Here is a 10,791-nt window from a genome sequence, read left to right as displayed (position 1 = left end):
GGCGAAGTGGTGGAAAACGTGTTTTCTTATGGTCATCACCATTGTTACGGTGATCATGTCCTTTTTCTGTCTACATAGCCCGGAACACTGTGGACCTGGGATGCTTGCACTCCCAATCATCTACATGTTATTATTTGTAGCATGGGTTATTAATCGTCATTCTTAAAGTTTGCCGTATTTCTTATTTCTTAAATGTACCGTTTATTCGTCGTACTGTTCATTATAGTATGTAATGTTTGTACTGTCAGTATTAAATGTTGTACTATTTGTCATAATGTTGCTTAATTATTTAGATAATATTTTGTGTGTTTTCTGCCAGTCAAATATTCATTTTTCTGTGCATTAAATGATTTTCAGGATTATTGTCGGTAATGTTGCTCGCGTACAGTAAATATTAGTTATTTATTATGTCTGTGTTTTTTAACAAGTCATGTAAATAAACTTTCATTTTTCACATAAAACAAAAATAACAAAAAGAAAATTAACTTTGACTGTTGATTTTTCACTCTAACTGCTACATCAACACCTGAACAGTCGGTTGACAGTCAAACTGCTGACAGTACAATTCTCAGTGTTTTGTACCATCAATCAAATCAATCTTTCACAATTCAAAATTCCAAGATTTTTGTCCTAGAAGTCTTATGAATATCACATGATTAGCAGAGACTCAACACTGCACAAAAATCAGGTACGCTTAACTGTCTCCTACACAAACAGTCCCTGACTAGGGTTTTCTTGTTTTTACAGGAGAAACAAGTTTTTGAGACCTCAAATGGATTTCATGGACATCCATATATCTCAAAGTACCATCACACAAATTTTCAGACTTCAATTCACTCAGACGCACCGTCAGCAGCTCAAACAGTCAACACACGACCTGTTTGACCAAAAAAGTCAACAGACAGTCAAAAATGAAATTTTTTGTCAAAGTCCATATTTTGTCAAAGGATTCATCATTTGATTATTGGATGATCATAATTCATCAAGGAAAGATCAAAAATCAACAAAACCCTAAGATTCAAAATTAGGGTTTTTGCCTGAAAAGTCAACTCAACTTTGACTGGTCATAACTCTCTCATCCTTCATCCAAAAAATTCAAACCAAAGCTCATTTTGAAGGAAATTCAATTATCTTTCAAATTCAATTGATCCCATGGTCATCACATTCACCATTTGAAAAATATGAACAAAGACATTACAGGTCATTTTCAAAGTCAACAAAAAGACACTTTTTTCAAAAGGACACACAAGGAGCATCAAAAATCATTTTGACATGAGACCAAAGGCATTGGTTAGAGGACTCTTTGACGTTTCCAAAAAGTGAAAGATCTCCTTCATATGACAAAAATTGAGGGATTTACACTTTGTTGAAGTTGGGTAAATTTTGGGAAAGTGCATAAAGCCAACATTGCTCAAAAATGCATTTTTTCCAAATGGGGCCAAGTTTTCATGGTTCAAACATGTTTGCCATAATATTATGGGCCTCCCACGACCAAGACTAAGCCCATACCATTTTTATCCATTTTTGGCTTAATTTTATCTTATTTTAAGATTAAATAAAAAGGAAAAATGGATGGATAATGGATAGCTTACAATCTAAGCATGAGTCATCCAAGAATCTTCAATTTTCTGCAGAGGATTGAGGTACAAGGCAAGAGCATTGAAGGGAAGCAAGACTTGGTCAACAATTCAAAGGTTTTAATATAAAAAAATCAAGAATTCAACAAAGGCAACTAAAGGCTTCTTGGCTTCAATTCTAAGCACAAAATAGTCTATATAAAGGCTATAACACTTCACAATAAAAAAAACACGAAATCATAGCCAGAATTCTGCTTGTAACACACTTGTAATCACTTAAATTTTTCAAAGAAATCTCAAATTCGAATTTTGAATTCCAGTCACTTTCCATACAAACTAAACATTCTAATACCTTCCTCAAGCATCACTGAACATATTCCAATCATTTCTAAGTCTTGAAACCTCACAAATCGAGCTACACAAGCCACGGTTTGTTCAAACTAAAACCAACTTATATCTCATAACACACGCATATCTAGCAAGATGTAGACATATATTTGTGTTTAGATTGAGGTCCTAGTCATTTCTGGAAACTTAATTGAAGTTTGGACGCTCATACGAAGAACCACCATTTTAGGGTTCATAATTTCAAAATTAGGGCTTTCTGAAATAGGCAAAATCAAAGGTTCTAAGTGGTACCATTGAATTCGTATGGACTAGACGAATCAAATGGACATGTCGCGCCAAATTTATTTTCACGTTTGACCCTATTCGCTATTTTGCAGGTTTAGGAAATATCTATTACAGCGCTTTCATTACAAAAACGCTGTTAAAGATGCTGGCTGGAGGTTGAAGACGATGAGGTGTCTTCACCTCATTGGATATAGCGCGCACGCGTTTTTTTAAAAAAATCTCTGATTCAGTGCGTGAAGTCCTATCATTATGCCATGTGCCTCAAAATCTGAGCCATCAGATCTCATTAAATTTTCAATCCAACGCATCACAACACGCAACCACACCATGTTCCCTCATAAACCGTCACACCTGATTATTATCCTTTTATTTTCTATTTTATTTTAATTTCTTTGTTAAATTAATTAAAAATAGTTTTAAAAATCCAAAAAATACAAAAAAAATATTTTTAGGTTGCTAAAATAATATATTATTTTCTGATATAAAAATATTTTATTTTTCTTCATAATTTAAATATTTTGCATAATTAATTGGTATATATTTATATATTTGCTTTTTAATTATTTCAACCAATCAAAAAATCATAAAAAAAATTGTTCTTTATATTAAATATTGTTTATATATTATAAACTAATTTTTGTACATATTTTGAATAATTTTCTCTTCAAGTTTTAATTATTTGTGTAATTATTTGTATAATTATATATTAATTAACTTAATCAATTTCTAATCAATTTCAAAAACTCAAAAAAAAAAATTAGTTTTGTTTTTTTTAAATTAATTAACAAACATTTTGAACATATTTTGAACTTAAATTTTAGGTTTAAATTTTATTTTCATCCTTTTTCCTCATTTTATTTTAATTAATCATGCATTAATCATAATTAAAATAAATCATAAAAAATCCAAAAACATGTCTTTATTTTCTTGCTATTTAAAATTCCTAGATAAATGTATAGGTTGCTAAATTCATGTAAATAGGCATAGTTTACATTTCCCGCACAATCGATGTAATAGCGTAGATTTACTTTCCGCATTTTACATTTCCGCATTTTAAATTCCAGCACATATAAACTGCGTGTATGTCAGAGATAAAATTGAACCGTTAGATCACTAACTTCAAAAGATAAAATATCTGAATTCAAACACAATCACACTTGCACCTCTTAAGGTAACCCCTTTCTCATTCTTGTCAAAATCAAAGTCAAATTCTACTGTTTCGAGTACAAAATCGAACCTTTTGTTTATATCCGGTGAAAGGATAGATTTTTAAAGGAAATAGGATAAAGACCTTACAACTCAGGGTAGACCTCCTAATTTGCTTGCTCAAATCAAAACAAACAAAATTCTCATACACTATTGTTTTTCAAAATAAACTTTCCAAAAAAGACAATACTTTGTATACATCCAAACAAGGATCATTACGAAGTTAACGTTCTTTTTCCAAAAACATCTTTTGAAAGATAAAACACTTTGTATACATCCGCACAAGGATCATTACAAATTCAATTTACAAAGGTATTTCAAATCACATGCAAATATTTCAGAGCAATTGAAAACAAGTGAGCTAAGCAAATTAAGAGCCCATGGATAACCATGGATACAAAGGGTGCTAACACCTTCCCTTTGTATAACCTACCCCCTTACCCAGAATTTCTTAAAGGTCTTTTTTCTGTGTCTTTTATAAACCTTTCCTTAATTGGATAAAATAAAAGGTCGGTGGCGACTCTCTGAATTTTCAAAATGCGAAAGCAGAAACAATAAAAAGAGTCAGTTCACGTATCTCTCCGCGAGAGGTATGGCCGGAAACGGAGGTCCACAGTATGGTTATTGATACACTTGATATGAGTTTTTTGTTCTACTTCTTTGTGTGTTGAATTATCCGTTGAGCATCTTTGGTAGAGATTTTGGAATTGATTTAGTACAAGTTCTGAAGGGACGATATTGTAGTTTAGTAATGGAGGTTTATGTTTCATTATGATTGTCGACTGTCTATTGGCAAATTGAGGACTTGATCACCCTTAATCTATTGTTGATAGGAGACGAGATCGTATTGGACGGGATAAACTTGTCTTACTAATTTGGTAGTGTGTAAAACGACTAGGAAGAAGTTGAAGGATCAAGTTGAGGAGTTATATGAGAAGAGGTTCAATTGTCTGAGTGTATAGTCATAAAATCGCGCCTGTTTTGTTGAGTAAGAAGAAAATAAGGTTCTATGAGGTAATGTTTTGAGGATGTTTTGATTCTAAGAGTGACGAGGAATATGTTGAACATTAAGGATTGTGTTATCAATGTTGAAAGAGAAGGGGGTTAAATGCGAAGTTTTCTGAATGTGAGCTTTGGTTAAAGGAAGAGGGTTTCTTTAGGTTTGTGATTTTGAGCTGAAGTGTATTGATACGGAATCGACAAGTTGTGGCTTATGCTTCAAGGTATCTGAGAATTAGTGAGAGGAATTATTCGATGTATGAATGGATGTCATCCGCCGTTGGGTTGTTTTGAAACTTAAGAGGCATTATTGTTTGGATCGAGATTTGAGGTGTGTAGTGACTGCAAGAGTTGAATATGAAGTAAACAAGATGAGTAGACTTTTGAAGGATTATGATTTTGGTTGAACTACCATCCTGGAAAAGCGAATGTTGTAGTCGATGCAATTGCATTGAATAGGAAATCATTGCATAAGTCTATGTTGAGGATTCGAGAATTGGAATTGTTGGAACAATTTAGAGACTTGAGTTTGGTTTATGAAGCGACGTCTTCATGTGTTAAGCTTGGTATGTCGAAGCTTACGTGAGACATTCTAGATGAGATTCGAGGGGGTCAGAAATTGGATTTACAACTGGTTGAAAAGAGGACATTGGTTTAATCAAGAAAAAGGTAATAACTTTCGGATGGACGAGAATAGTGTCATGAGGTGTTATGATTGAGTTGTATTCCTAATGTTTCGAATTTGAGAAAGATAATTTTGGAAGAAGGACATCGTGATGGTTTGAGTACGTCATGATGCTACTAAAATGTATCAATATTTGAGGAAAATTTTTAGTATCAAAGTATGAAGAGGGATATAGAGGAAGTGCGTAATTGAATTGGATTTTTCAGGAACCGTTTCGTTGGTGCAACAGCTATCTATTTTCAAGTTGCTGAGAACATCGAGTATTTGTGAAGTGATGTGAGTCATTGTGGAAAAGTTGACGAGATGCGCTTATTTTATTCCAGTGAGGATGGACTATTCGATGGAGAGACTTGCTAAGTTGTACATCGAGAGGATTGTATGTTTGCATGGTATTCCGTCGAGCATTGTTGCGGATAGAGATCCAAGATTCTCTTCGAGATTTGGGGGAAGTTTGTAAGATGCTTTAGATACAAAGCTACGTTTTGAGTTCGGTATATCATCCGCGAACTGACGGTCAACCGGAGAGGACTGTTCAGTCGTTTGAATATCTTTGAGGTTTAGAGAGAGTGTTGTGGTTGGACCCGAAATAGTTCGACAGTCTACGAATAAGATTAAGATGATTTAAGAAAAGATGAAAAATCTTCGTGGTAAAGGGATCGTTTTAGTCAAATTCGTTTGGGGTGGACCGGTTAGTGGTAATGTGACTTGGGAGCTTGAGAGTGAGATGAAGGATTCATATCCGGAGTTGTTCATTTGAGATAATTTTCGCGGACGAAAATATTTTAAGTGGGGAGAGTTGTAACAGCCCGAATTTAATTAACTAACTAATTAAATTAAATAAGAATTTATTTACTTAATTTGGACAAAGTTTGATAATTAATTGGATCGTCGATGTTATTGAGAAACATGTTCGGATTATTAAGTGAAGTTGGAATTTATTCGGTTAATCGAAGAATTAATAAAGTGGAATATGTAGAGAAATAATATTATTATTGGATTTTTAATTAATTGAAATAAAGTCGGATTTAATTGGATTAATCGGAAAATAATATTAAGGTTAATAATATTATTTGTTGGAGCATAATTATTTATTTAAACTACTCTATTTCATCAATTGGGCCTAATTAGTTAGGAAGTGAAATTATATGGGTTAAGCCCAATATGAATAATATAGTAAGGGTTGGAAGAGTAGAGGTATCATAACTTTGTTCATTTGCAAAAGAAGAGAAGATAGGAGACTAAGAGAGGAGAAAGGAGAAAAAGCTAGGGTTTGAAGCACATTGAAGAGGTAAGGGTGAGTTATTTGCATTATTATGGGATTGTATGATAAAATAGTGAGTAATTGTGGTTTAGTGTCTAATTTTTGGTACTGCTTTGGGAGTGGTTGTTCACCATTGATAGAATTTTCAAGCTTCTGACAACGATGGGAAACCCTTTAATTTTTACCATGTTCTTAAATTTCTTATGCAATTGAAAAAGAGCTTGTGACTTTGTTCCAGTTGTATGCTTTCGTGTGTAGTCATGAGATGGTTTTGTGGAACCTGAAGATTGTATATGAACTCGTTGATCCACACATGTCATAGCTTACACCATATTTTCTGAGTTACTGTCACTTAGCCACTTGCTTAGATAAATGCTATTTATTACATGATGATAGAAACTATTTTTTTTCTTACTTTCAAACTCTACTGTGACATAGTTATGAAACGTAATGGATTTGGTTCCTGAGAAGTAAATACTAAGATTTATACTATAATAATAAAAATGAATAATAACAAATAATAGTATAATATTGATGAGTTAAATATGAGAATTAATCGGATAATTTAAGTTATTTTCAATTTCGATTGAGTTGTCAATAGAGTTGTTAGAGTTGACATTAAATTATCAGAGTTGTTTTGAGTTATTAAGAGCCATACTTTTAATTGTTTTGTGTAATTTTGACATGTTTAGAGTTGTCAGTGTATGATATCGGTGTTGCTTTTTCGTTGAAACTTTAACAATTCATATCTTTTGAACCGTAACTCCGTTTGAGTCTCCGTTCGAAGCGTTAGAAAGCTAGCGCGATATTCTTTTCAATAAAAATGGTCTTGAGCAATAGAATGCTAGAAAGTGGAAATGGAATAGAAATAGAAGTGAATTAAATTAATATATTTTGATATTAATTGGTTAAACTAATAATTGAATTAATTGCGATGAGTCTATTTAAATAGATTATGTTTGGACTTGGATAACTTATTCGATTTATCGGTAAATTACGATATTTTAAGAATTTGTCCGTAAGTGTGTTTTTGGCTCAAATATTTATGTTGAGAATAATATATTGCTATGCCAATGATGTTGTTTTGATATTGTGTATATTCATATATATGTGGTAAATGTGAATTGACATGAGATAGTATGGATACCAGTGTTAATTGGATTTTGTGAATCATAATTGATTAGTTGGCCTTTTTATATGTGAATGATATGTATGTGTCGTGAATGTTGTGTACAATTGGTTGATAATTCATCGAGTTGAATTATTGTGATATGCGGAATGTTAAGATGGTAGAGATGATCTTAATTGCATAATTGGTTGGTAATTGTACATTCATTCATGGCATAGTCGGCTTTATTGTGGAAGCGGTGAAACTGTGGGTTCACATGGTAATAGACGGTGATCCTTGAATGGAAATAGACGTAGAATACGTTGATCCTTAATTGGAAACATACGTGGTGGCTTTGATCTTGTCCGGATCGGAAGCGTGGCTTGGATTCTAGAGATTGAATCGGAAAGCGGTGAAACTTTGGGTTCACATTGAGGTACCACATGCATAGTGTCACATATCTTGCATTGAGTCACATTAGAGTTATGTGATAATTTAATATGTGAAATTGATGTTGTTGCGATACATGTATGAGCTGGATAATTGAAATGGGTGATGTTTGGATATATACTTGATTTAATGTGTGAATATGTGATAATTATAGTTATGTGCATAGTTGGAAAATATCGTATCGAAATTGGAATATCACACTTTTATACTTGTTGAATGTTTAATATATGTGAATATATGGAATAGTATTATTTTACATGATTAGGCAAGGTGTGATAGATTCCTATAATTGTTGATTTAACCATTACATCTTATTATACTTTCTTCATAATGATTCGTATTCTCACCCTTCTGTTTTAATGTTGCCCTCGTTTGGCGACATGCAGGTTCTGGAGTTAGTAGCCGTGTGTGATCTTAGTCAGAGTTTCTTCCGAGTTATTTGGAGATTAGGTAGTGAGCCGATGCTCTGGTCATGTAACACTGGGTAGACTCGTTATTTGAACTCATGTTTCTATTCGGTTATGTATTACGTTTGATTTGAGAACCTGTTATGTTACTACTTGTTGTTTGATAGGCTCTTAAGCCAAATATTCTGAATTATGTTTTAATTTATGTTGAGATTATTATTGAGACTTGATCATGGTATGGGACATGGATCATTTTATGAAACACATGAGTATTTACTAGTTCCGTTGTGAATGCATATTCTGGATAAAGTATGATTATTTGAGAAGTGTTATTTGAAATGACCTAGTGTATCATATATTGTAAGTAAATGATGTCGATTTTTAAAGGCTTTTAGTTTTTGAAAATATCGATGTGACGCCCTTTTGTTATATGCATGCTTATTCTCTGATTTTATGCTTATTTATTTTAGGGTATAAAAGGGGTGTTACATAACAAACGGGCATGTCTGCCCCGTAAAAGCCTTCCCAAAATGTGAAATTTATGTAAATGTCCATGCCTGCAAAAATCCGTAAAGTAATAGAACGAGACAATGTGGACATATTTGAGGCTGCGAGCCTAAAATCTTAATTTTCCCTGAAAAAAATACGGGCAAAATGGACATACTCAACATATCAGATCCATTTTTCTATCCCTACATTTATCTCTATTATACTGATATCTCATTCTACTCTACTTCATTATGTTCTATCGAACTAAACATAGTCTAAAAGATCCACTAAAGAGATTAGATTAAATATCTTTTCGTGGATGAAATTAAAAGATATACATATAAGTGAAAAATTGAATTATTTATTTTTTAATGAACTTATATTTCAATCTATCCTATTTTTTTAAGCATAATAAAATATGTTAATTAATAGTGACTAGGAACAAGACTAGACTAGATCAACTAACATATGTCTATGACTAGACCAGATTTTTTTAAAACTGAAAATATATAGGTTTCCTCAAAAGCATATTTAATTATAAATGTTGGATTTTGTGCCATGAAAAATATTTTAAATTTATCTAACCAACATATTTAAATAAATATGAATAAATTTATTATTCCATCCGTCTCAAAAAATAAGTGTCACATTTAGTACAAAAATTTGTCCCAAAATATTTGTCACTTTAGATTATCAATGCAATTTTATATTTAATCTTCCAATTTCTCTCTAATAAATACTCTTAATTTATTATTTTTTTCACTTAACATTAATGCTAATTTGAATACACCAATAGTTAATGAGGATAATTTGGTAAAATCATTATTCTCTCTCTTTCATTTATTACTATTTTTTAATTTGTGTGAAATATTCAATTGCGGCAAATAATATGGGACTTAGGGAGTATTATTATATTGTCATTTGTACTTTGAATTTTAGAGGCGTGGCTAGCTATACGATCAATTAAGTTACAAAGGTGTATATTTTTCTAGTACATTTGATTCTCACCGTAGGGCCCGCTAAAATTTTCTTGGACCACAACCTATAAAATTCCATAACAAGCTCATTTTCAATTGTGAGAAATACTACAAGCAGGAAAAATGATGATCGACGTGCCACAAAAGAAATGTTGAATGCTATGGAAGAATTACTATAACAAAATGAGGTTTTGCACGACGATGTGTGAAATTTATGGCTATACAACAACCACCAGTCGTAGTAAAGGAAAATGAAGGATTTCATGATCCTTAGCCTCTTCCGGAGGAAGTTTGGAATGCTTCAGCCAATGAAGGTTTTGACCCGCCTCTGTTATCATCTTTTGATGGCAAAATTGATCCCGAGGAACATATCACGACCCCCAATACCAAGATGGTCATAATTGATGGAGCAGATTCTCTCAAATGAAAACTCTTGGCATGAACTTGCTATCAGGATCTCATCAAGAAACTGATTCATTAGTTTTTTGGTGGCGGGCATATAAGGGTCTCGACAACTAGTTTATTTGTTCAACAAAAAATGGTGAATCCTTAATACAATAATTGGATAGGTTTAAAGAAGAAACTATTAAGGTGTTTTACGCTAATCAATAAATATTCGTTGAGGCTTTGCAGAATGGCCTCAAGGCGGGAAATTTAACATATCTCTTGCACATAAACTAACATACTCAACGGATGATGTCATGGAAATAGAAGAATTTCATGTAAAAAATACAAGAGTAACACTAAAAAAGAGCAAGAAATGAAAACGAGTGAAATACTGGGAGACCCAAGTCATCAAAAGCTCGAAAGAATCCAATCGTCTTGCTTGTCTGAGATAAGAACACACTCAAACCATAATAGAGGTCGGTAGATAACTTCACACCTCTAAATACTCAAAAAAATTAAATACTATAAGAAGTATATCATACTAGGACCATTCCATTACTTCAAATGCAAAGAAAAGAGGTGATAAATAATGACAGTGACATATGGTGCAAG

This window comes from Vicia villosa, linkage group LG3, assembly GCF_029867415.1.
Source record: "Vicia villosa cultivar HV-30 ecotype Madison, WI linkage group LG3, Vvil1.0, whole genome shotgun sequence".
In the NCBI taxonomy this organism is placed as follows: Eukaryota; Viridiplantae; Streptophyta; class Magnoliopsida; order Fabales; family Fabaceae; genus Vicia; species Vicia villosa.
Note: the sequence above shows the minus strand (reverse complement) of the source record.